The sequence below is a fragment of the Neophocaena asiaeorientalis genome, unplaced genomic scaffold (genome assembly GCF_003031525.2).
Source record: "Neophocaena asiaeorientalis asiaeorientalis breed wild unplaced genomic scaffold, Neophocaena_asiaeorientalis_V1.1 scaffold98, whole genome shotgun sequence".
NCBI lineage: Eukaryota > Metazoa > Chordata > Mammalia > Artiodactyla > Phocoenidae > Neophocaena > Neophocaena asiaeorientalis.
Window position 1 is genome coordinate 1,626,410 of NW_020172459.1, and position 26,000 is coordinate 1,652,409.

The 26,000-nt window shown below is 39.0% G+C and overlaps 1 protein-coding gene across 11 annotated transcripts in view; it reads left to right on the plus strand.

The window, feature by feature from the left end:
* The first annotated feature begins 1,043 nt into the window (after positions 1–1,043).
* Positions 1,044–26,000, plus strand: part of WDR33 (WD repeat domain 33) — a 101,922-nt gene continuing 76,965 nt past the window's right edge. For all 11 annotated transcript variants that reach the window (XM_024738042.1, XM_024738052.1, XM_024738041.1 and 8 more), the window contains exon 1: positions 1,044–1,189. The gene's annotated coding sequence lies outside the window, so the exon portion shown is untranslated. The remainder of the gene's footprint in view (positions 1,190–26,000) is intronic.

Genomic DNA, 26,000 nt, shown 5'->3' on the forward strand with positions numbered 1-26,000 from the left:
GTAACTACAGGCTTACCTTGTTTTATTGCGCTTCACAGATATTGCATTTTTTTCCCTACAAATTGAAGGTTCGTGGCAAGCCTGCATTGTCAGATGATGGTTAGCATATTTTAGCAATAAAGCATTTTGAAATTAAGGTATGTATTTCTTTTAGACTTAGTGCTATTTCACACTTAATAGACTAAGTACAGTGCAAACATAAACTTATATGCACTGAGAAATGAAAAAAAAATCGTGTGACTCACTTTACTGCAATATTGGCTTTATTACGGTGGTATGGAACTGAACACGCAGTACCTCCGAGGTATGCCTGAATTTCCTGTCGCTACATAGTAGCCCACTGCATGACCACACCACAATTTATTTACCAGTACAACTGCTGATGGACATTGGGGTTCCCAGTGTTTGGTTATTACAAAAAAAGCTGCTATGAACATTCCCGTGCAAGCCTCTGGTGGACGCATGCACTCAGTCCTCTTGGAGGGGAACTGCTGAGTCTCAAGGGAGGGCTTAGTTTCAGTACTGGAAACAGTTTACCAAAGTGTAAACTTGGGCTCAGTTTTTATAACTTGGGCTCAGTTTTTATAACTTGGTCTCCACTCAGTGAGGAAAGGCGATAACTCAGAGGCACCGGGAACGCGCGAACTCTGTGTGCTTGACTCAGCTCGGCGCTTTCCTTCAAATTCTTAAGATATACCCCCAATTCCACGGATGAATAAACAGACTTAGCAACTGCAGCACCGCCCCGAACAAATTTCTCATTCACTTTTCGAAAACAGGGTACTTCTGAGAGCATCAAGGTTAGCTCACAATGTGAAAAAAGTACGGCAGCACCACCCTCTCCCGGTCCCTCCTCCGGCTGCGGCTCCGTCCTCGTCTCAGCTGGAACAAAGGAGTCGCTCAGCTAAGCCGCGTGGGGTTCCGGTCAGGCCCCGCCTCTCACCTATGCACAGGCGCAGATTGAGCCCTAGGGGGCCCGGCGGCCCCGGCGCGCGTGACGTAGTAGCGTACGCCGGTGCGTGATGACGCAGGGCGTGCGCTCGGTGGCTCATAGGGGAAGATGGCGGCTGCTCTTTTGGAGGAGTGGGATTGAGAGGGGAGGGAGGAGGCCAGACAGGAGAGACACTCCTGACTGTGAAGTCGAACGTTTCGCTCGCTAGTCATTAGGAGCTCTGCTCAGCGCCACAGGGTGAGTGCGGCGGCGGCGCGGGACCGCTCGCCTGCAGCAGGCGGCGGCACTCTCCGCCATTTTCATGCTCGGCCGTTGCGTGCTTTGGGGGCCTGGGGGGTGCCTGGGGATGGGTTGGAAGAGCTGGGAGGATTGATCTCCCGAGGGCTCTTTGAGGCGGGTTCGGGCCTTAGGGGACGGGGCTGGAGGCTTGAGGCAGACCGGGAAAGGCAGGCATGGTAGGACCGAGGCCCTGACTGGGGACCGGTGGCGACGAGAAGACGTAGGTAGGGTAGGCCACGGAGAAAACTGGGAAGTTTGGAGGAGAGAAGCGCGTTAAAACTGGAATTTGGGGCGGGAGTGGAAGGGGTTGGGCCGAGAGTGGAATGGAGTGTGGTTTTGAGTGGTTGGGTGAAGGGGTCACGGGAAGTTAGTTAATGGGAAACCTGTGAAACGGCGGAAGGTTTAGCCTCGTTATTATCGTGGCTGGAAGTTGGTATTTTAACAGGGTTAAGTCCACAGCTTGACAGGCAGAAATCCCCTGCTCCTTTGGAATAGCTACATTAGTATTTTGTTTGGTTTAGATCATGGTCCCTGCAAGTGTCCTTTAAGAACTGCATGCACGCTTCCTATTTTAAGACTTCTGGCAACTAGATATTTAGGTTCTTAGAAGGCATTCTCTTTTTTCTACGGAAAGGAAAAAACTGGTTACTTGGTTGTAAACCCTAGTGGTTGGTGGTCCTTCCGGAGAAAGGAGAAGGAGGCGGGTCGATAGGGAATTCCATAATTGGACCTGTTTAAATCAAGTCAGAAAAGCACGGATTATTTGTAGAAAGCCTGTCAAGAATGTTTTGAAGTAATTTCCACACAGATGACATGCAGTTGACTGTTCGGGAAATTTCGAAGACGAGTATGAACAAAAAGCCTATGTTAAAAGGAATACCTCTTGGGAGCACTGAGTTGACTTTCAAGTACACTCTGGAGATTCAGTGCACGCAGCATTTTTTGCCTGTGAACGTGATGCAGTGGTAGATCTGTTTAATTTAAACAAAACTTTTAGAGACTGTTAGTTAAAAGGAAACATGTTCATTCTTCCCCTGATGGCATTTTTCTGTTCCTAATCTTAATTGCTTTTGACACCTATCTTTTTTTTTTTTTACTCCTATCTTTTATAACCGTAAGATACCTTTGCACTTTTTAATTGGTCTCCTTGCCTAGAAGGCGGCAAAATACTGTATCGGTTTCAGTTTGTGTTGAGACGTCTAGTTCCGTATTTGGCCTTTTTTTCTTGAAGTTTAGGGAAAATTTTTATCTTTGTGTATATGGGGGAAGAATTTTCATAGAAAGTTGGCCTTACATCACAGTACTTTAGGAAAAAATAACTCCTTATCCCTGAAGTTGATGGCTTAACCTGCATTCTTAGGTTGGTGAAAAATACTAAGACGACAGATTGTGCCATCACAGTTTTACCCCAACCTAAGGCTTTAATTATACTTTTAGTAACCACTTAAGGTGCTTATTCAAAGCTCTCTTTGCTAAGTAATAAGTCCGTATATTTTTCACACTACTTTGGGAAAAACGTGCTATTTGATTATTGCTGAAGTTCGAACTGTTTCATATTTCAGAATAAGAAAGAAGAAGGTAAGGTAAAATAAAGCTTTGTAATTGTAACATATATTGACAAAGCTATCAGTGAAAGCTTTTCACTTGAGAATCTATTTATGTAATCCTTTTGAGGTTGCTCAGCCAAAAAAAAAAGAAAAAAGGACTTTTAGATAAAGTAGTATTCATTAGCTAGAGCCTGCAGATTAGAAATCTTCATTATCAAAGTATGTTTAATGAAATGTCATAAACTTACCAGTTGTTTAAGCATTCCAGATTTGTTGTTTAAGACTCCAGATTGTCGTAGTTTTCTGCCAAACATTATTCCAGGATTTTGTGTTGAAACTGTTGCTTGTAATTCCAGGATTTTATTTGTGTTGAAACTTTTGCTTGTGCTGAAACTTTTTCTTTTGGAATAGTGGAAGTATTTCTGAGACTCTTAAGTATGTATAGTATTGGAAAATCTTTACATTACTCTCATCCTTTCTGGCCCTAGAACATTTTAGTATTTTCTGGTAGTGACTGGCTTTATAACGTTTGTATTGCACCTTATGTCCGTAACTTGAGTGGTTGTAAATTCCCAGAGCTGGGTAGTATTGTAAAGGCCATGGGTTTTAGCACTAGACAGACCTAGGTTTGAATGCCAGGCTCACCACTAACTAGCTTTTCTACATTTGGTCATTTACACTCTCTGAACTTGAGTTTTCTTATATATAAAAATGTTAATTATAGTACTTATTTCAAAGGTAAAAGAAAGTGTCTAGTACATAGTAAGCATTCAGTAATTTTTGGCATTTTTCTTTCTGTGACTTTAATTGATGAGGTCACTTTTTTTTAAATTGAGGTATTACTTTCAGGTGTACAACATAACGATTCGCTATTAGTGTATATTGCAAAATGATCATCGCAATAAGTCCATCACCATACATAGTTACAATTTTGTTTTCTTGCCATGAGAACTTTTAAGATCTACTCAGAAACTTTTAAATATGAAGTATAGTGTTATTAACTGTAGTCACGATGTCATGTGTTACATCCTTATAACTTATTTATTTTAGAATTGGAAGTTTGCACCTTTTGGCCCCCCTTCATCCATCTTGCCCATTCCTACCTTCCCCATTTTCACTGTTTAAAAACTAACTCAAATATCTTTGTTGAAAACTTACTGATAATCTCATTCCTCTGGTAAACTGATTACTCCTTTCCCTGTGTTGTTAAAGAATTTTGTGTATATCTCTCTTAATGTATTTTGATTGAAGCAGTATCTTTTCCATTACTTTGTCAGCTCTTTGAAGGCAGATGTTTCAGAGCCTTATATTTTTTTTGTATTCGTAAAGCGTAAGCATTATAAAAATGGATGAATGATTGATTTTTCTACAAAAATTCTCTTCGTGACTCTGTTGGGATCCGTATTTCACACAGACCTCGTTTATTATTCTGCTCCTTGGCCCTTACTGGTGACCTCTTTCACACTATGCATATCTTGTCCATTCCTCAACATCCAACTAAATCTCTTCCCATTAATGAGGTCTTCAGTGAGTATTTATTTATTTACAGCTGTCTCTCCGGTTAATCTAAGGTCTGTGTGACTGCCTTCATACTACCGGGCACTATGCCTTAACGGTTTTGAACAGATTGTTGGGTGGGTTGACAAATGCCCAACTGTGCTTGAAGGCTGACTTTGTTATAGGCATTTGCTCTATTTACTGTCCCACTTAGTAAGATACTTCTAAGGAGCAATTTCCCTTTATTTGTATGTGGGATAATCTGGTAACTTTTTTCCTATCTTTTTATGTTAGGAGAAACTGCAAACATCCAGAAAAGTTGAAAGAGTAACACAGTGAGCACCTGTTGCCTTTCATTTAGATTTATCTGTTACTAACATTTAACCATTTTGCTTTAGTTCTCAGTATACCTCTCCCCGCAGCAACCAGTTGAAATTAAACATAGATATCATGCTGTTTGTCCCCTGAGTACCTCAGGATGGATCTCTTTAAAGTAATGCCATTTTTCTACACTTTATGTATTTTTATTGCAAACTAGCCTCCCACTAAGACTGTGTAAAAACAGTAACCATTATTATGCTTAAGACAGTTAGCATTAAGTCTCTGGCATGGACTTTTTAAAGAATGTTCCACATTTGGGATTTTCTGATTAAATGATTAAAATGGCATTTAACTTATTTCTCTATTTTTAAAATTTCCTATAAATTGGACATTAGATCTAGAGAGGTTTGATTAAATTTGGGTCAGATATTTTTGGCAAAAATACTTCATAGATGATGATATGTAATTTACATTGTGTTACATCAGGAAGGACAGAATGTCTGGTTCTCCTGTTTCTAGTGATCAATAAGGTGGTGAGGATTACCATATGTTAGTTTGCCCCATTGTTTACTATGCTAAGTTTACTTGGTTAGTGTGGTGTCCATCAGGTTTCTTCGTTGAAAAGGTACATTTTCCCCGTCATTTGGTGGTTGATTGTTGGCCTAGTCATTTATTTAATTGGGGGTTATGAAAATTAAATGAGTGAACTTTCTACAAAAATTCTCCTCATGGCTCTGTTCTTTCTTTACATTTATTAGCTGTTTTCTGTTAAAAAAAAAAAAGAGCTTCCCCCTCTTTCATGTTTTAAACTTACAAAAAAATTTTTATTATTTATTTGGTTGCACTGGGTCTTGGTTGCGGCAGGAGGGCTTCTTAGTTGCCACTCACCAACTCCTTAATTGCAGCACGTAGGCTCCTTAGTAGCCGCACGCGAACTCTTAGTTGTGGCATGCATGTGGGATCTAGTTCCCTGACCAGGGATTGAACCTGGGCCCCCTGCATTGGGAGCGCGGAGTCTTATCCACTGTGCCACCAGGGAAGTCGCTCTGCTTAAACTTTTAAATTTTGAAATAAATACGAACTTACAGAAGACTTGGAATACTAGTACAAAGAACTCTCATACTTTTTCATCCCTGTTCACCAGTTGTTAACTTTTTGTCACATTTGCTTTATCCCTCCTTCCCTCCATCCCTTCTTTTTACCCATCCCATGTTTTTGGTTGTTTTTTGGCCATGCTGAGCAGCTTGCGGGATCTTAGTTCCCCAACCAGGGATTGAACCCAGGCCATGGCAGTGAAAGCATCTAGTCCTAACCACTGGGCTCCCTGGGAATTCCCGCCAGCCCATGTATTTTTTCTGAACCATCTGGAGTCCTTCACAGACACCATGCATCTTTCCCCTAAGAACACCATTCTCTTAAATACCCACAGTATTAACAAATTCTACACATTTAACATTGATACAGTATTTGGTATTCAAATTTCATATTCCAGTTTCTCTAGTTGTCTCAATAACGTCCCTTATAGAGTTTTTTCCCCCCTGTCATTTAGGATCCAACCTAAAATTGAACATTGTATTTGATTGTCATATTTCTTTAGTTTTTAATCAAGACCAGTTCTGTGGTCTTTTTTTCTTTAATGATTGTTTTTGTGTGTGTGTGTGGTACGTGGGCCTCTCACTGTTGTGGCCTCTCCCATTGCGGAGCACAGGCTCCGGACGCAGAGGCTCAGCGGCCATGGCTCATGGGCCTAGCCGCTCCGCAGCATGTGGGATCTTCCCGGACTGGGGCACGAACCCCTGTCTCCTGCATCGGCAGGCGGACTCTCAACCACTGCGCCACCAGGGAAGCCCTAATGACTTTTTTTTAGAGTATAATCTATTAGTTTTGTTTTCGTTTTTGGAGAATTACTAATACTGTTTTTTGGTATGTTAGTTGTAACTGTTTTTTTAAAAAATTTATTTTATTTATTTAATTTTGACTGTGTTGGGTCCTCTTGTTGCTGCACGTGGGCTTTCTCTAGTTGCAGCGAGCCGGGGCTACTCTTCGTTGCAGTGCACGGGCTTCTCATTGAGGAGGCTTCTCTTGTTGCGGAGCACGGGTTCTAGGTGCGCAGGCTTCAGTAGTTGTGGCGCGTGGGCTCAGTAGTTGTGGCTCTTGGGCTCTAGAGTGCAGGCTCTGTAGTTGTGGAACATGGGCTCAGTTGCTCCGCGGCATTTGGAATCTTCCCGGACCAGGGCTGGAACCCGTGTCCCCTGCATTGGCAGGCGGATTCTTAACCACTTCGCCACTGGGGAAGCCCCTGTTATTGTTTTTGATGCTTAAGTTGTTCCAGATTTGGCCAGTGTGAGTCCCTCTTCGAGCTGGTTTTTGTGTCACTTTTTTTTTTTTTTGGCTGTGCCATGCGGCTTCCAGGGATCTTAGTTCCCCTACCATGGAACAAACCCATGGCCCCAGCAGTAGAAGTGCAGAGTCCTAAACGTTGGACCGCCAGGGAATTTCCTCTTATGTCCTTTTTGACTGAGCCTGATTAATCTCTGAGGGCTTTCTTGGTTTTTGCAAAACAGAATAACCCAGGTCTTTCTTGTATTTTCCTTTCTTCTTGTTTTTTATATTTTTCTATTTCTCCAGAAAGCCCCGCTTTCTTTTGATGGAAAATGATATTTATAAATTAAAATTTGAGTACTAGGTAGTGTATGCGCTGTTACTAGAGTGTCTTTGCTTCTAGGCTCCTTTCAGTGGACAGAGCTAGGAAACATGTTTTCAAAAATCATCAGTTTATATTATAACGTTATTATTGGAATTTGCTACAAAGAAAGTAGATTCAGTTTACATCCTGCTGAGTGCAGTTAATTTCTTTTCAGTCCTTTTTTTCCTTAGAATGTACTCTACTAAAAATGAACAGAGAACTGTGTTCAAAAGTTACAGTACTTCATTGTGGTTTCAATTTGCATTTCTCTGATGATTAATGATGTTGAGCATCTTTTTCATATGCTTGTTGGCCATTTGTATATCATCTTTGGAGAAATGTCTCTTCAAGCCCTTTGCCCAAATTTTAAGTGAGTTACTTGATTTTTTTTGTTGCTGAGTTGTAGGAGTTCTTTATATATTCTGATAAAATCTGATAAATCTGATAAATCCTTATCAGATTTGCAAATATTTTCTCCCATTCTGTAGGTTGCCTTTTCACTCTGTTGATTGTGTCCTTTACTGCACAAAAGTTTTTGAGATTGATACAGTCCCATTTATGTGTGTGGGACCCTTGTTTTTTCCTAACAATATATTCAAGAAATCATTCCAGGGACTTCCCTGGTGGTGCAGTGGTTAAGAATCCGCCTGCCAATGTGGGGGACACGGGTTCAATCCCTGGTCCGGGAAGATCCCACATGCCGCGGAGCGGCTGGGCCCGTGAGCCATGGCCGCTGAGCCTGCGTGTCCGGAGCCTGTGCTCCGCAACGGGAGAGGCCACAACGGTGAGAGGCCCGCGTACCGCCAAAAAAAAAAAAAAAAAAAAAAAAATTTATATATACAGTATGTGTATTCCATGATTAACTAGTCTTCTACTCAATTGACATAGGTGGTTTCCAGTCTTTTGTTATTAAGAACAGTGCTCCATTGAATAACCTTGTGCATATGTGTTTGTGCATGTGTGAGCACATGTGTAGGGATAAATTCATGGAAGTGGGATTGCTTGGTCAAAGTAGGTGCGGTATCAGTGTGTGAATATGGTGGTTTCTTTCGCACCAAACCACCACTTGTATTATCATAGTTTTTTTTTTTTTTTTTTATAAATTTATTTATTTTTGGCTGCATTGGGTCTTCACTGCTGATCGTGGGCCCTCTCCAGCTGCGGTGAGCAGGGGCCACTCCTTGCCACTGCACGTGGGCCTCTCATTGCGGTGGCCTCTCCTGTTGCGGAGCATGAGCTCCAGGCACGTGAACTTCAGCAGCTGTGGCACGCAGGCTCAGTAGTTGTGGCATGCGGGCTCAGCAGCCGTGGCTCGCCGGCTCTAGAGCGCAGGCTCAGCAGCTGCAGCACATGGGCCTAGGTGCTCCGGGGCATGTGGGATTCTCCCGCACCAGGGCTCGAACCTGCGTCCCCTGCATTGGCAGGAGGATTCCTGACCACTGTACCACCAGGGAAGCCTTATCATAGTTTTTGCCTTCTTGAGTTTTGTTGCTTCTCAGTAAACAATGAGTCATTCTGTAGCATGCATAGCAACGAGAGTTTAAAATCACTAATTTGTCCCTTTTTGATAATTTTCATGTGATATATATTCCTGGGATGATTCACCATTACCTATAATAGTGGTTTATGTCCTTTTTGGACCCCATAGGAATCTTATGAAAGTTTTATACTTCTTCCCATTATAAAAAATGTGAGTATCCATGTTAGAATTCTGCATGGAACTGTGAGGTGGAGAGGTAATTTAAATCCTTTTGCCCATTTATGTATCCATAGACCCCAGTTAAGGCCTCCTGCTTTATTCGATACATATGAACTCTTGTGTCTAGATTGGCATAACATTTCAGAATCTAGCCCCACTGTATGAACTCAGGTTTTCAGCTTCTTCCTCTGCTGCTCCCTCTCCCCACTACCCTGTCTTTGAACCATTTTTAAGAAACTTGAGTACACCTAATAAAACTAATGGAATGTTGTGGGGTTGGCCAAAAAAGTTCGTTCAGGTTTTCCCATAAGATGTTATGGAAAAACCTGAACGAACCTTTTTGGCCAACCCAATATGTCAATTATATCTCAAAACAAAAACTCAAAAAGTAGTTCTCTTTTACTTCTACTTACTGTTTCCTCTGCCTGGAATTGCTCCTCTTCCCCTTCTCCACTTGGTGTATACTTTCTTTTATTACGCTTGTAAGTTAGTCAATCTGAAACTTTTGTTTCACATCAGTGCTCCCCCACTCAGTTCTTGTTTCTTCCCATGGCATTCTCTCTCATAGCAAAATATGTAAAGTACGTGGATAGGAAGATTCAGTATTGTCAAGATGTCATTTCTTCCCAGCTTGATCTATAGATTTAACATGCTCCCAATCAAAATCCCAGCAAGTTATTTTGTGGATGTTGATAAACAAACAAAGCTCCTTTTAGATAAGTTTCATCAATGCCTGTTAAATGAATGGTTACTAGAGAACAGAATATTCACACAATTCTAAAGTATTACCCTACAGTATTAAACATTTTAGATATACACAAAGTTGAAGAAAGAAGTTAATACCATTTATTTGTCTCCTAAATTCAACATTTGTTATAGTTTTGCTGTATTTTCTTGCTAGGGCTGATATATCAAAATACCACAGACTGAGTGGCTAAACAATAGACATTTATTGTCTTACAGTTCTAGATAGAGGTTAGATGTCTGAGATCAAGGTGTCAGTAGGGCCATGGTCCCTCTGAAGGTGCTAGGGACAGATCTGTTCCAGACCTTTCCTACCTAGTTTTTGGTAGTTCCTTGGCCTGTGCCAGCATAACTCCAATCTTTACATTTGTCCAAATTGCCCCTTTTTATAAAGACACCAATCATATTGAATTACTGGCCCACCCTACTCCAGTATGACTTCATCTTAACTAATGATATCTGCAACGACCCTGTTTCCCAGTAAGGTACGGGGTGGTGGTGGTGTTGAAGACTTTACCATGTGAATTTTGAGGGGATGTAATTCAACCAGTAACAGTCTGTCTCTATATACATACAGACATACATACATACTTTTTAACCATTTGAGAGTAATTGCGTACATGACAAATGACGCTTTAGCATGCAGTATCAACATGCAGTAACACATCTAAGAAAATTCCCCATAATTTCCTAATATTATGTAATATATGGTCCACATTCAAACAGTCTTTTTTTTTTTTCCAAACAGTCTTTAATAGCTGGGTTTTTTCCCCAAACCAGACAATCATTTGGTTGTCTCCTTGGACATGTTTAACTGGAGCAGTCTTTTTGCTCTTTTATTTTTTATATATATACTTTTTTTTTTTTTTTAAGACTTACAGTGTCGCAGTTGCAGAACAAGCCTCTGTGCTCTGCCACCCTGATTAAGACTAGTTGAAACCACCATTTGCTTTCTCTGTCCAAGAGTCTTAATACAGAAGGCATGTCTCTTGATGGACAGTTAAGAGGGCTGTTATATTTTCTCTGTTATAGTTGTTCTGGAGAATGGACTTTATCTCTGTACGTCTTAAGGGTTGCCCTCTTACCTCTAAATGTTTATTTTGTGTATGCTACACATTCTGTATTTTAAATTAGATCATTGCAAACAGACCCTTTTAATTTGGTGAAAATTCTCTTAGCTCATTACCTGTAATACAGAAACACAAAAATTGTTCTGTGAGCAAATACTGTGTTTGCTGTACTTCTCCACTGTATAGTTAATATTTTTTCTTTTGTAAGTATCTTGGAAACTGTGTAAATATACTGTTTGTTCTCAAATTTTTAGCATCCATTGGTAGACTCTGTAATAGCAACTATTAATGGGTGTTCCAATGATAATTTTCTGTTAGCATATATTTTAACATACATTTATTACCATTTTCATGTGTGCTAGGCTGTATGCAAGGCACTGAGAATATAGAGATTAGAAACATTCAGTCTTTGCCTACAAGGAATTTATAGTTTAGACAGAAAGGCAGATACGTGGTTTTTACCAGTATGATACATGCTTTTCCATGATGCAGACTGCTGAATAAATTGAGTGTAATAAATAAGCATAAATTTATGAAAGTAATTAAGAACACTGGTATTGGGCTTCCCTGGTGGCGCAGTGGTTGAGAGTCCGCCTGCCGATGCAGGGGACATGGGTTCGTGCCCCGGTCCGGGAAGATCCCACGTGCCGCGGAGCGGCTGGGCCCGTGAACCATGGCCACTGAGCCTGCGTGTTCGGAGCCTGTGCTCCGCAATGGGAGAGGCCGCAACACTGGTATTAGGAATATGCCAACAAAGGTTGTGAGAATGTTTGGCAAACTTAGAGATTTCAGAATAGCATTTAAAACAAAAAACAGAAAAACACTACTCCTAGCTCCTTATACAGACCTTCTTGTCTGTTGTGGACAACTTGGAAAAACCCATGGTGTAAAGAAGACAACAAGGGCCTTCCCTGGTGGTACAGTGGTTAAGAATTCGCCTGCTAGTGCAGGGGACACGGGTTCGATCCCTGGTCCGGGAATATCCCACATGCCGCAGAGCAACTGAGCCCGTGCGCCACAACTACTGAGCCTTGTGCTCTAGAGCCTGTGAGCCACAAGTACTGAGCCCTTGTGCCACAACTACTGAAGCCCACGTGCCTAGAGCCAGTGCTCCGCAACAAGAGAAGCCACTGCAATGAGAAGCCCACGCACCGCAACAGAGCATAGCCCTTGCTCACTGCAACTAGAGAAAGCCCACGCGCAGCAACTAAGACCCAACGCAGCCAAAAATATATAAATTAAAAAAATAAAGTCAACAAAATATTACCATAAGTCCATGCTCTTATTACCTTCGTTATGTGTTTCTTCCCATTTTCTGGCTTTTGAGCAAAAGTGTATAGTTCTTTTAAAATAATTGTAATTGTTTCATAATCTGATTTTCCCACATAGTATTAGATCATGTGCAATTCGTTGAAAATATTTCAAACATTTTTAATTATATAAAATTTCGTGATATAGATACACAGAAGTAATTCAGTCATTCCTCTCTGGTTGCCTGTTATGCTTGTGAACTGAACTGAAAGACTTTGTTGCAAGACAGGATTTTTTAGTTGCCCACGTAGTTCTCTATTAAATCGTAGAATGGTTCTCTGAAATTTATAAACATATAAAGGTATTTCTGGAAATCACAGCTAGTTGTAACATGGTTTAAAAATTGCAGAAGTTTCCTTGAATATCAAATATAAGATTATAAGTCATAATCACTCTGTGCTTTACACATTTTAAGTATTGAGTGGTATTAATGGTTCTTAATCCTGTTCCTTCATTTTGGAGATCTAGGAAACAAAGACCCAGAGGTGGCAAAAATTTCTCCAGGATAGGAGAGCCTTAAATAGAGTCCTAGCTTCCATAGTTTGTTGTTCTTTGCACTCTAATGATTCAGTATCCCCTTCCCCCAAGGCTTAGGGGTTCTGTGGAGGAGTTGTGGATAGTATTAGAGTGGTGCAACTTTGCAGTCTATCTTGAACTTACTTTTAAGATGTAGCTTGAAGGAGTTCTTCAGTTGAAGGAGATTTAAAAGGAGAGAATGAGAGAGAATTCCCTGGCTGTACAGTGGTTAGGAGTCTGTGCTTTCACTGCCGAGGGCCCGGGTTCAGTTCCTGGTTGGGAAACTAAGATCCTGCGTGGCACATAGTAAGTGCTGCCAACTCCAGTTGATTCTTGTTATTCATGGTAGTTATGTTCTATAAAGTTGCCACAAACACTGAACTAGCAAATACTGAACTGTTGCTCCTAGGAAATTTAGATTCCTGTGAGCCTCTGTGACAGTATTTGAGTCAGTCAGCCAAAACATAACCTTATTTTATGTGTTTCTTTTTTTAAGGATAGTTACTTTTTTTTTTTAAGATTATTTTTGGCTGTGTTGGGTCTTCGTTGCTGCATGTAGGCTTTCTCGGGTTGTGGCGAGGGGGAGCTACTCTTCCTTGTGGTGCACAGGCTTCTCATTGCGGTGGCTTCTCTTGTTGCAGAGCATGGGCTCTAGGTGCGTGGGCTTCAGTAGTTGTGGCTCACTGGCTCTAGAGCGCAGGTTCAGTAGTTGTGGTGCATGGGCCTAGTTGCTCCGCAGCATGTGGGATCTTCCCGGAGCAGGGCTCGAACCCATGCCCCTGCATAGGCAGGCGGATTCTTAACCGCTGAGCCACCAGGGAAGCCCTGTGTTTCTGTTTAAAGATGCCTTAGTTAATGTATATTGCTGATCCATTAACATTGTTCTCATGGTGAACAGCGTTAGTTGTTTACAGCTTTAGTATCTAACTGTATTTAATCCATAAGGCACATCACAGCTTTCTTGCACTCAGGAACACTAGACAGCACTTGAGCACAACACTTGGGGAAGGGGCGGGTATACCTCAGCTGGGAACTTGAGTTCTGGGTGATTCAACTCTGCATATGATGTACAAATGACTGCCAAAGAGTACAAATGTTGATTTTGGAGCTACAGAAAAAGTTAACTATTAGGCAAATTTGCAAATACCGAATCTTTGAATAATGAGGATCCACTCTAGTTTGAGCACAGGGAAACAATAAAAATTCCAGAATTATAAAAAGTATGCCTTTTAAGTTCAGAATCCAAACAACTAAAATGCGTACTGAAAGTTTTTTCCCTGAACCTAATCATGTAGGAGACAAATGACAAAGACCTAAATGTAGATTTATTCCCAAAAACGGTATTTGAAAGACATGACAGTGTAAAACTGGGAGTTTTATTTCACTGCTTTTAAAAAGTGGGAGTTTTACACTGGTTTTAAAACTGGGAGTTTTACACTGGTAGGAGTAAAACTGGTTAATAAAATTGAAAACTGGAAAAGTATTCAACTTATTAATCAGGAAAACTAAAAAAAGAACCAAGAAAAAGTGATTTTTCTTTTTTAAACCTAAAGTATCAAAAAAAGTGACTTCAGTAGTTCCTCTTGCTTATGATGGAAATGGTTCTACAGAAAAAGCTTTATGTACAAAGATGATCAGTGTGATTTGAATTTTAGTAGGATGTATTTTATTTTTTAATTTTATTGAAGTATAGTTGATTTACAGTGTTGTGTTAATTTCTTCTGTACAGCAAAGTGACTCAGTTATACATGGATATGTGTATATATATTCTCTTCCGTTATGGTTTATTACAGGATATTGAATATAGTTCCCAGTGTTATACAGTAGGGCATTGTTGTTTATCCATCCTACACATACTAGTTTGCCTCTGCTGATCCCAAACTCCCAATCTTTCCCTCCCCCACCCCCCTCCCCCCTGGCAACCACAAGTCTGTTGTCTGTGTCTTTGAGTCTGTTTCTGTTTCGTAGATATGTTCATTTGAATCGCATTTTAGTAGGATATATCTTAAAAACAATTCAAATGTCCAACAGTGGGACATTTAAGTAAATCATGCTTATATTATATATATATAATATTTTTTTCTACCCAGAATATTACATAAGTTTGTTTCAGATGTAACAGCAGTGTTAAAATCAACAAGTTTTAATATTAACTGAACTGAGTAAACTTAGCTGTTTAAGTATTTTTAAAGTTATTCTCTCCAAAAAACTAAGGGAGCTTTTCTTTTCCATCCCCACATACCATGGTTTCCCAATAGTTCTGTTTTTGGAAGACTTTCAGTTGATCAGTAAACTGCTTTGCAGATTTTTCAGAACTCCTTTGCCCAGATGAAAACCAATCTGGACAAATTATATATTGCATAGATTTCTCTGCAGTTTTTTCTTTCTTTAGAACCTTATTGCAGTTACCATACAGTATAATTTTTACCTATTTGCCCCACATGAAAAACTACCTGTCCTGAAAAATATGATGGATATATCCTGTGATCTTCCAGTTAATATAATTTTTACCTCAATGATAATCTTTATCATATTTCAAAATAACCAACTCCACCTTGGACATTATTTCCATCTTTACTGACTCATAGGCACATGAACTAGTGCCCAGCTTCTACCTCTTCTACATCCTCTTCTCCATAAGTGGATGGAATTATTTAATATAAGTCTGATGTAGGACAGTGAACGCTTTACAAACACATACAATTTAAGTTAAGGTCATTGACTAGGGAGCCTACATGCTCAATTCAAAGTTTAATATCTTTTCCTCCATAAATAACATGTACCTAATTGTCATGAGGCAGCTTTTTGGTTTTCAGAAAAACCACGTTTAGGGCTCTCCTGGTGGCGCAGTGGTTGAGAGTCCGCCTGCCGATGCAGGGGACACGGGTTCGTGCTCCGGTCCGGGAGGATCCCACATGCCGCAGAGTGGCTGGGTCCGTGAGCCATGACCGCTGAGCCTGCGCGTCCGGAGCCTGTGCTCCACAACGGGAGAGGCCACGACAGTGAGAGGCCCGTGAACCGCAAAAAAAAAAAACACGTTTAGGTATGTATTCATAGGACTGATTAGACAGTCCAGGTGAAATGGTTATAGGAATAGAGGCAGCCGTCACCTCACAAAACTCATTTATATATCAAAATCTATTTTGATATGTAAGGCTGAATTCTTCAAACTAATTATGCCTTCTGTAACTCAAGCACTGTACTCTTGGCAAGAGCAATGCTGGAACTTAGCATTAAGGTAAAGGTGCTTAATGCTAAACTTTTCTTCTAAGCTTAGATTTGGACTGCTTAAGAAACGGGTACCCAAGAAACCAGCTTGGTCTTTCTACATTTTTACTATCTTAAGTAAATCATGTTATATTTAATGGAACATTTAGGAAGTTGTTAAAAACACTTGCAAATAGTTTTGTAACATGCAGGACTCTTAAGCTGTAATTATTAAGGGGGTAAAAAAAGAGTAAAAATTTAGGTATAATCCATGATTTCACATACCGTTAACAAGTAACAATGGTGCCATATAGTCGTCCCTCACTATCTGTGGGGGATTGGTTCCAGGATCCCTGGAGGAGGTGGGGGTCCCTAATATAAAAAGGCATAGTATTTGCATATAACCTACACATATCCTCTCCTATATTTTAAATCATCTCTAGACTACTTATAACTAATACAATGTAAATGCTATGTGAATAGTTGTAAATGCAAGAAAAATGCTATGCAAATAGTTATTGGTTTGTGGCAAATTCAGGTTTTTTGAAACTTTCTGGAATTAAAAAAGGTTTATTCCCATCCACAGTTGGTTGAATCTGCAGATATAGAACCTGTGGATATGGAGGGCTGATTATATTTACTTGCTCCCACTCCTCTTTACTTTCTCCTCTTTTCCCAGATATCTGTCATTACCATGTATTGTTTTCACAGTGGACCAAGGCTTAAAACATGCAAATTATGGATAGGTAATACAGATTTGGCTCACAGTATATATAATATCATTAGTGTCTGTATTAATGTGACACTGAGGTGGAACAGGATCTTCAAGTGCCTTCTGATAGTCATTAGGGAGAGATTAAACTGTGTACAGCATGGTTTTCACTTATTCATTCAGTTTATTTATTTTTTTTCTGAACTCTGAAAAAGTTGAGGTATTACTGACGAATAGCATTTTATTAGTTTCAGGTGTACAACATAATGATTTGATTTATGTATACATTGCAGAATTATCACCAGATAAGTCTAGTTAATGTCTGTCACCTTACATAGTTACACATTATTGTTCTTATGATGAGAACTTTTAAGATCTACTCTCTCAGCAACTTTCAAGTATGCAATATAGTAGTATTAACTATAGTCACCATGTTAGTCATTACATTCCCATGACATTTATAACTGGAAGTTTGTACCTTTTGATCCGTTTCACTCATTTCACTTACTGTACACTCCCCTCCTCTGGCAACCACCAGTCTGTTTTCTGCATGAGTTCTGTTTTTTGTTTGTATTTTAGATTCCACATGTAAGTGAGATCATACATATTTGTCTTTGACTTATTTCACTTAGCATGATGCCCTCAAGGTTCATCCATGTTGTCACACATGGCAAGATTTCATTCTTTTTGATGGCTGAGAATAATTTTGTGATACATATATATGTGTCTGTAATGTATACGCACATACATATATATAGACACATTGTTTCCGTATCTTGGCTGTTATAAATAATGTTGCAGTGAACATGGGGTGCATATATCTTTTTGAGTTAGTATTTTTGTTTTCTTTGGATAAATACCTAGAAATTGAATTGCTGGATCGTATGGTAGTTCTGTTTTTAATTTTGGTGGAAACCTCCACACTGTTTTATAACTTACTCCCCTTGTACTGATAGCCATCAATCTCCAGAGGCTTTTAAATTATTAGTAGCTTGCAGTTTGGGAATAGGAAGTATTGCTTAAGCACATGTGAAAGGGCAGCTGTTGTTTTGAAAGTTGTGTTTCCTGTTTTAAAGTTAATTTTAGTTAAAAGTGTTTAAGATAGACTCTAGATATTAGATTTGTGTCTTATTCATTTGTTTAAAATAATGTTATGATGAAGCTGATTGTCAGTTCTCCAGAAATATACGGGACTGAATTCTCCTTGGAGGGACTGATCCACATATATGACATGTATGTTGCCTTTCAGTCTTTTTTTTTTTTTTTTTTTTTTTTTTTTTTTTTTGCGGTACGCGGGCCTCTCACTGCTATGGCTTCTCCCGTTGCGGAGCACAGGCTCCGGACGCGCAGGCTTGGCGGCCATTGCTCACGGGCCTAGCGGCTCCGCGGCACGTGGGATCTTCCCGGACGGGAGCACGAACCTGTGTCCCCTGCATTGGCAGGCGGACTCTCAACCACTGCACCACCAGGGAAGCCCTGCCTTTCAGTCTTAACAGACCTTCCAGCTGAGAACTATCTCAGGTTTTTGATTGAAAACTTAATCCAACGTAGAATAAGCAACTGAATTTATGTTTTTGTCACTTATAAATTGATACTATCCAGTCATTAAAGGAGATCCAGTCAGACCCCTATTGCTGTAGAAAAATTATACACATACCATTTATGGAATAGAAAAATATTTTCTTAAAAACAAAACTGAATTCTGGCTTCTGTTTCCCAAGTTGAGTGAGGGGGTGAAATTTTACAGTGTTTTAAATTGAGTTTCTAATGTACGAAATCATTATATATTAACTGTGAAACAAATTTCATTTACTTTTGGGGTAATACATATAGATAGTCTAAAATTCAAAATGTGTTAACTAAATTTCTTTTTTTTTTTACACTGATTTACAGTATTGTGTTAGTTTCAGGTGTACAGCATAATGATTCAATTTTTTTCACAGATAATATTCTACTGTAGGTTATTATAAGATATTGAGTGTAATTCCCTATGCTATACAGTAATCCTTATTGCTTACCTATTTTATTTACAGTAGTTTGTATCTGTTAATCCCATACTCCTAATTTGTCCCTTCCCCTCTCCCTTTGGTAACCATAAATTTGGTAATCATAAATTTGTTTTCTGTATCTGAATCTATTTCTGTTTAGTATATAGATTCATTTGTATTACTTTTTAGATTCCACATGTAAGTGTATCATACAGAATTTGTCTTTCTCTGACTTATTTTACTAAGCATAATATTCTCTAGGTTCATCCATCTTACTACAAGTGGTAATATTTCATTCTTTTTTTTATGATTGAGCACTCTATCACATCTTAAACCAGTTGTCTGTTGATGGGCACTTGGGTTGCACCCACATTTTGGCTATTGTAAATAGTGCTGCTGTGAACATTGGGGGGCCTGTATCTTTTCAACAATTAGAATTTTCATTTTTTCCAGATGTATACCCAAGAGTGGAATTGCTGGATCATACGGTAGCTCTGTTTTTAAAGGAACCTCCATACTGTTTTCTATAGTGACTGCACCAATTTATATTCCCACCAACAGTGTAGGAGGGATCCCTTTTCTCTATATCCTCTCTAGGATTTTTTTACTTGTAGACTTTTTGATGATGGCCATTCTGATTGGTGTGAGGTGATACCTCATTGTGGGTTTTTTAAAAAAAATAAATTTATTTATTTAATTTATTTTTGGCTGCATTGGGACTTCATTGCTGCGCACAGGCTTTCTCTAGTTGTGGCGAGCGGGGGCTATGCTTTGTTACGATGTGCGGGCTTCTCATTGCAGTGGCTTCTCTTGTTGCGGAGCACAGGCTCTAGGCATGTGGGCTTCAGTGGTTATGGCTCGTGGGCTCAGTAGTTGTGGCTTTTGGGCTCTAGAGCACACAGGCTTAGTTCCGCAGCATGTGGGGTCTTCCTGGAACAGGGCTCAAACTTGTGTTCCCTGCATTGGTAGGCAGATTCTTAACCACTGTGCCACCAGGGAAGCCCCTCATTGTGGTTTTGATTTGCATTTCTTAATAATTAGCAATGTTGAGCATCTATTCATGTGACTGTTGGCCATCTATGTCTTCTTTGGAGAAATGTCTATTTAGATCTTCTGCCCATTATTTTTTTGACGAGGTTGTTTGTTTTCGATATTGAGTTGTATGACCTGTTTGTATATAGGTAGGCAGATTCTTAACCACTGTGCCACCAGGGAAGCCCCTCATTGTGGTTTTGATTTGCATTTCTTAATAATTAGCAATGTTGAGCATCTATTCATGTGACTGTTGGCCATCTATGTCTTCTTTGGAGAAATGTCTATTTAGATCTTCTGCCCATTATTTTTTTGACGAGATTGTTTGTTTTCGATATTGAGTTGTATGACCTGTTTGTATATTTTGGAAATTAATCCCTTGTTGGTTGCATGGGTTGTAAATATTTTCTCCCATTCCTAGGTTGTCTTTTTGCTTTGTTGATGGTTTCCTTTGCTGAGCAAAAGTTTGATTAGGTCCCATTTGTTTATTTTTGCTTTTATTTCTTTTGCTGTGGGAGACTGATCGAAGAAAATATTGCTATGATTTGTGTCAAAGAATGTTTTTTTCTAGGAGTTTAGTCTTCCTGCTAAATTCAGGAGCAAGACAAGGATGCCCACTCTTATCACTTCTATTTAACATAGTGTTGGAAGTCCTAGCCACAGCAATCAGACAAGAAAAGAAGTAAAAGCTATCCAAATTGGAAGGGAAGAAGTAAAACTGTCAATATTTGCAGATGACATGATACTCTATATAGAGAATTCTAAGGTCTCCACACAAAAACTATTAGAACTAATAAATGATTTCAACAAGGTAATGGGATGTAAGACTAATATGCATAAGTCTGTGGCGTTTCTGTACACTAATAATGAAATGTCAGAAAGATAAAAAGAAAAAAACCAATCCTGTTTAAAATTGTGTCAAAAAACTTAAACACCTAGGAATAGATTTAACAAAGGAGGTGAAAGACGTATATGCCAAAAACTATAAAACACTGTTGAAGGAAATTGAAGATGATTCAAAGAAATGGAAAGATGTTCTTTGCTCTTGGATTGGAAGAATTAATATTGTTAAAATGGCCATAGTAGGGCTTCCCTGGTGGCACAGTGGTTGAGAGTCCACCTGCCAATGCAGAGGACACGGGTTCGTGCCCTGGTCCAGGAAGATCCCACATGCCGCGGAGCGGCTGGACCCGTGAGCCATGGCCGCTGAGCCTGCGCGTCCAGAGCCTGTGCTCCGCAATGGGAGAGGCCACAACAGTGAGAGGCCCGCGTACCGCAAAAAAAAAAAAAATAAATGGCCATACTACCCAAAGCAATTTACAGATTTAGTGTAATCCCTATCAGAATATCAGTGACATTTTCCACAGGACTAGAACAAATAATCCTAGATGGGATTATTATATGGGACCACAGAAGACCCAGAATTGCTAAAGTCATCCTGAGAAAAAAGAACAAAGCTAGAGGTGTAACTTGTCCAGACTTAAGACTATGTTACAAAGCTACAGTAATCAAAACAGCATGGTATTGGCACAAAAACACATACATAGATCAATGGAACAGAATAGAGCTGAGAAATAAACACATGCACCTGTGGTCAATTAATCTATGACAAAGGAGGCTAGACTATACAATGGAGAAAAGACAGTCTCTTCAAGTGGTGTTGAGAAAGCTGGACAACTATGTGTGAAACAATAAAATTAGAACATTCCATCACATCATATACACAAATAAACTCAAAATGGCTTAAAGATCTAAATATAAGACATGACCCTATAAAACTGGAAGAGAACATAAACTAAATTTCTTGTCCTAAGTCATCTGATTCCCTTCCTGAGGTCATCACTGGTAATATTTCTGGTGTATCTGTCTGTAAGTGATATAATCCTATAAAAACTTGAGTGTGCTTATAGCTTACAAATGGCCTGCTTTATTTATTTTTTTGTTTGTTTTATCACAACCAAGATAGCCAACCAAGGTAGTTTCTTCATTTTTAGATCCTGTAGAACTTTATATTTCTTTCTAAGGTTTACATTCATCAAATGAAAGCATAGCTTGATCATTTTCATCAGTGAATTTGGAAAATTTAGGAGTGGATCAAGTTTTTAATATTAGTTGTATCTATTGTGAATACTATGTGAATATCTTAAATTCCTGATAAATATTGCAGTTTGTAAAAATTTTTTCTGTGGTAGTTATTTGAACTTAACTTTGTAAGGCAGTGGTGAATTCTCAAGGTGAGGCCAGAACTATTTTTATAATAATGCTAAGATATTATTAGGCTTTTTTACTGTGTTGACATTTGCACTTATGGTATAAAAGCAATAATGGATAAAAATGCTGGCTCCTTAACATGATTCAAGGCAGTGGTACCAACTGTGTTAGTAGTCACTGTGTGTTTACTGTCACCTCACACTGGTAGTTAAAATGAAAAAAGCATTTTACTTAAGAATGTCATTGACAAGCAGTAAAAATAATTAATTTATTTAAATGTTAAACCTTGAATATGTGTTTTAAAATACAGTGTAGTGTACTGTGGACAGAATTGTGTCCCTGTGAGAATCATATGTTGGAACACTAACTCCCAGTGATAGGATTTGGAGTTGGGGCCTTTGGGAGATAATTAGGTTTAGATGAAATCATGAAGGTAGGGCCTTCATGATGGGATTAGTGTCTTTATAAGAAGAGACACCAGAGAACTTGCTGTTTCTTTCTCTCTGCCCTATCCAATGCAGGGGACATGGGTTCAACCCCTGGTTGGGGAACTAAGATCCCACATGCCTTGGGGGCAATTAAGCCTGCGCACCACAATGAAGAGCCCTCACCGCAATGAAAGATCCCATGTGCCTCAACAAAGATCCCGCATGCCACAACTAAGACCCGACACAGCCAAAAAAAAAAAGAGCAAGAGAGACAGGACTATTCAGGTTATCTATTTCTTCCTGAGTGACTTTTAGTAGTTTGTGTTGTTGCAGGAATTGTTCATTTTCACTCAAGTTATTAAATTTTAGGGCATAGAATTTTCATGTTATTCCCTTATTATCATTTTAATGTCTGTAAGCTCTGCAGTGATAGCCCTTCTTTCATTCCTGATGGTTCATTTGGGCACCTCCTTCTCTATACTCTCCCCACCTCTCTCTGAACAGTCTGTCATTCTTTTAAGTAAAAAATGGGTTCCATTAAAAAAAGTGAGTATTATCATTACATAATTGTCCCTCAAGAGAAATGACATACTTTTGTAAGTGAGAAAAAGCACTTTATCTACACTTCCCATTTCATCACACAGTACGTATTTGTCTCCTCAGGCTGCCATAACAAATTACCACAGACTGAAACAGTGATTAAACAACAGAAATTTGTTTTCTCACAGTTCTAGAAGCTGAAAATCTGAAATCACGGTACCAGCATAGTCAAGTTCTGGTGAGAGCTCTCTTCCTGGCTTGGATTCTTTACCACTGGACCACTAGGGAAGTCCCTCTCTCTCTTTTTTTTATTTGGCTCCGTGGCATGTGGGATCCTGGTTCCCCAACCAGGGATTGAACCTGTGCCCCCTGCATTGGAAGCACAGAGTCTTAACCACTGGACCGCCAGGGAAGTCCCAGTCCTATATCTTTTAAAGAAACTGATTTCATAGTTAAAATCCTTTCAAAAAAAGAAACTTGATGTTCAGATGGTTTCACAGGTGACGTTTACCAAACACGTAAGGAGGAAATAATACATGGGAGTTGCCTGGCGGTCCGGTGGTTAAGACTCCGTGCTTCCACTGCAGGGGGCATGGGTTTGATCCCTGGTCAGGGAACTAAGATCCCACATGCTGCACAGCCAAAAAAAAAAAAGAGGAAATAATGCAGGTTCTGTAGAGTCTCTTCCAGGAGATATTAGAAGAAACACTTCTCAACTCACTATATGAGGCTTGATACAAAACCAGATAAAGATATACAAGAAAATAAAACTATACCAATACTCCTCACGAACATGGATGGAAGAGTTACAAAATATTAGTGACTGTATCAAATACAGCTAATTATAAAATGGATATAATATGTCACAATAAATGCGGTTTATTTTGGAAATGAAAGGCTGTTCAACATTTGAAAATCAGTTGGGGTAATTTACCATATTAATATACTAGTCTTTGTAGATAGAGAATAAGCGTTTGATACTATTCTTCATACTTTCATGCTAAAAATTCTTACAAACTAGGAATGGAGGGGATTTTCTTTCACTCATGAAGGGCATCTATAAAAGTCTATAGCTAATGTCATATTTAATAGTGAATACTTAATAGTGAAAGACAATGCTTTTCCCCCTAAAATTAAGAACAGTGCAATAAGGCAAGAAAGAGAAATACAAAGGGCTTTTAGAACAGAAAGGAAGAAATAAAATTGCCCCTATTTGCAGATGACATGATTGTGCAGAAAACCCCAAGAAATCTACAGGAAAGCTTCTAGAACTAATAAGTGAGTTTAGCAAGATTTCAGGTTATATAGGCAGTGTATACAATTATTGTATTTCAGTATGGAAATACAGTTAATTGGAATTGCAGAAATGAAAATATGTAAAAAATGGTACCATTTAAAAAGCACCAAAAAATAGATATAAGTCTAGCAAAATGTGTATAGGATCTGTGAGCCGAAAACTACAAAACTGATTAAAGAAATTAAGGAAGGCCCAAGAAATTGTAGAGAATTTACCTTTTTGTGGTTTTGAAGACTAAACATTAGGGTGTAATTTCTCCTCAAATTGATTCACCAGATCAGAATCCCAGAAGCATTTTTTGTAGGTAATCAATGATAAGCTGCTTTAAAAAAATCATAGAATGGCAAAGGAGCACAGATTGCTAAAACACTTGCTAAAGAACAACATAGTTGGAGAATCTGATATGAGATCTGGCTGATTTCAAGATATTCTTTATAGTTACGGTAATCAAGATACTGAGGTAGACCCCCCACAAAATGTGAAAAACAATTCAGTAGAAAAAAGATGAGTCTTTTTTATAATTGTTTACAGTACAATTGGAAAATGTAAAACAATAAAATTGACAAAGTTGAAGATAGAAGAAAATCTTTGTAGCCTTGGCTTAGATAGAGACTTCTTATATGTAATCGAAAATATGAGATCAGTTGATAAGTTTGATTGCATTAAGATGAAAAACTTCTACTCTGAAAGAAATGGTGAAGAGAATGAAAAGAAGTGACAGACTGAGAGAAAATATTCTCAAATCCCATATCTGATAAAGATTTTGTGTGTAGATTATGGAAAGAACTCTCAGAACTCAACAGTAAGAAAATAACCAGAGGGAATTCCCTGGCAGTCCAGTGATTAGGGCTTCACCCTCTCAATGCCAAGGGCTTCAGTTCAATCCCTGGTCAGGGAACTAAGATCCCGCAAGCGGTGTGGCGTGGCCCAAAAAACGAAAATCCAATTTAAAAATAGGCAAAAGATTTGAAAAGAAGCTTTGCTGGTAAAGATACATGTGTGACAAATATCTGAAAAGGCTTCTACATCATTAGTCACTAGGGAAATGCAAACTAAACCTCAACAAGATACTACTTCTCTACTATTAGAATGACTAAAAAGCAAAACAAACAACCATGTCCTCCCCCTAGTAGACTATACCAAGTATAAGTGAGGATGTAGAGCAACTGGAACTTCTATGCATTGCTGTTGGGAATGCAAAATGGTACAGCCACTTTGGGAAACAGTTTGGCTGCTTTCCATAAAGTTAAACATAAACTTAACATGACCCAGCAGTTTCAATCCTAGATATTTACCCATGAAAAATGAAAACTTAGGTCACACAAAAAGTACATGTGAATGTTTATAGCAATTCTGTTCAAATTGCCAAGCACTGCAAAAAATCCAAATGTTCCTGAATTGGTAAATGGATAAGCAGTTGTGGTATATCCATAGAATTCAACAGTAAAAAAAGGAATTTGCAATAGTGTTGGCGAATCTCAAAAGTATTATGCTGAATAGAAAATGCCAGACTTAAAAGTCTATATACAATGTATGATTCTATTTATATGACATTCTGTAAAAGACAGAAACTACAATGATGAGGGGACTTCGCTGTGGTCCAGTGGTTACGACTCCATGCTTCCACTGCAGGGGTCGCAGGTTAGATCCTGCATGCCGCACCTAGCAGCCAAAAAAAACCCCACACACACAATTACAGGGATAGGAAACAGATCAATGGTTGCCGGGGGCTAGGAGTAGTGGTAGGAGATCTGTAACAGCGGGCCAGTGTGAAGTAATATATGGGGGTAGTGGAACTGTTCTACATCTTGATTGTTCCATGGTTCTGTGCATTTGTTAAAACTTAGAAAGGTATACCAAAAAGTGAATTTTGCTGCATGTAGCTTTTTTTTTTTACAGGTATATTTTATTTATTTTATTTTAAAAATAAGTTTATTTTTGGCTGCATTGGGTCTTCGTTGCT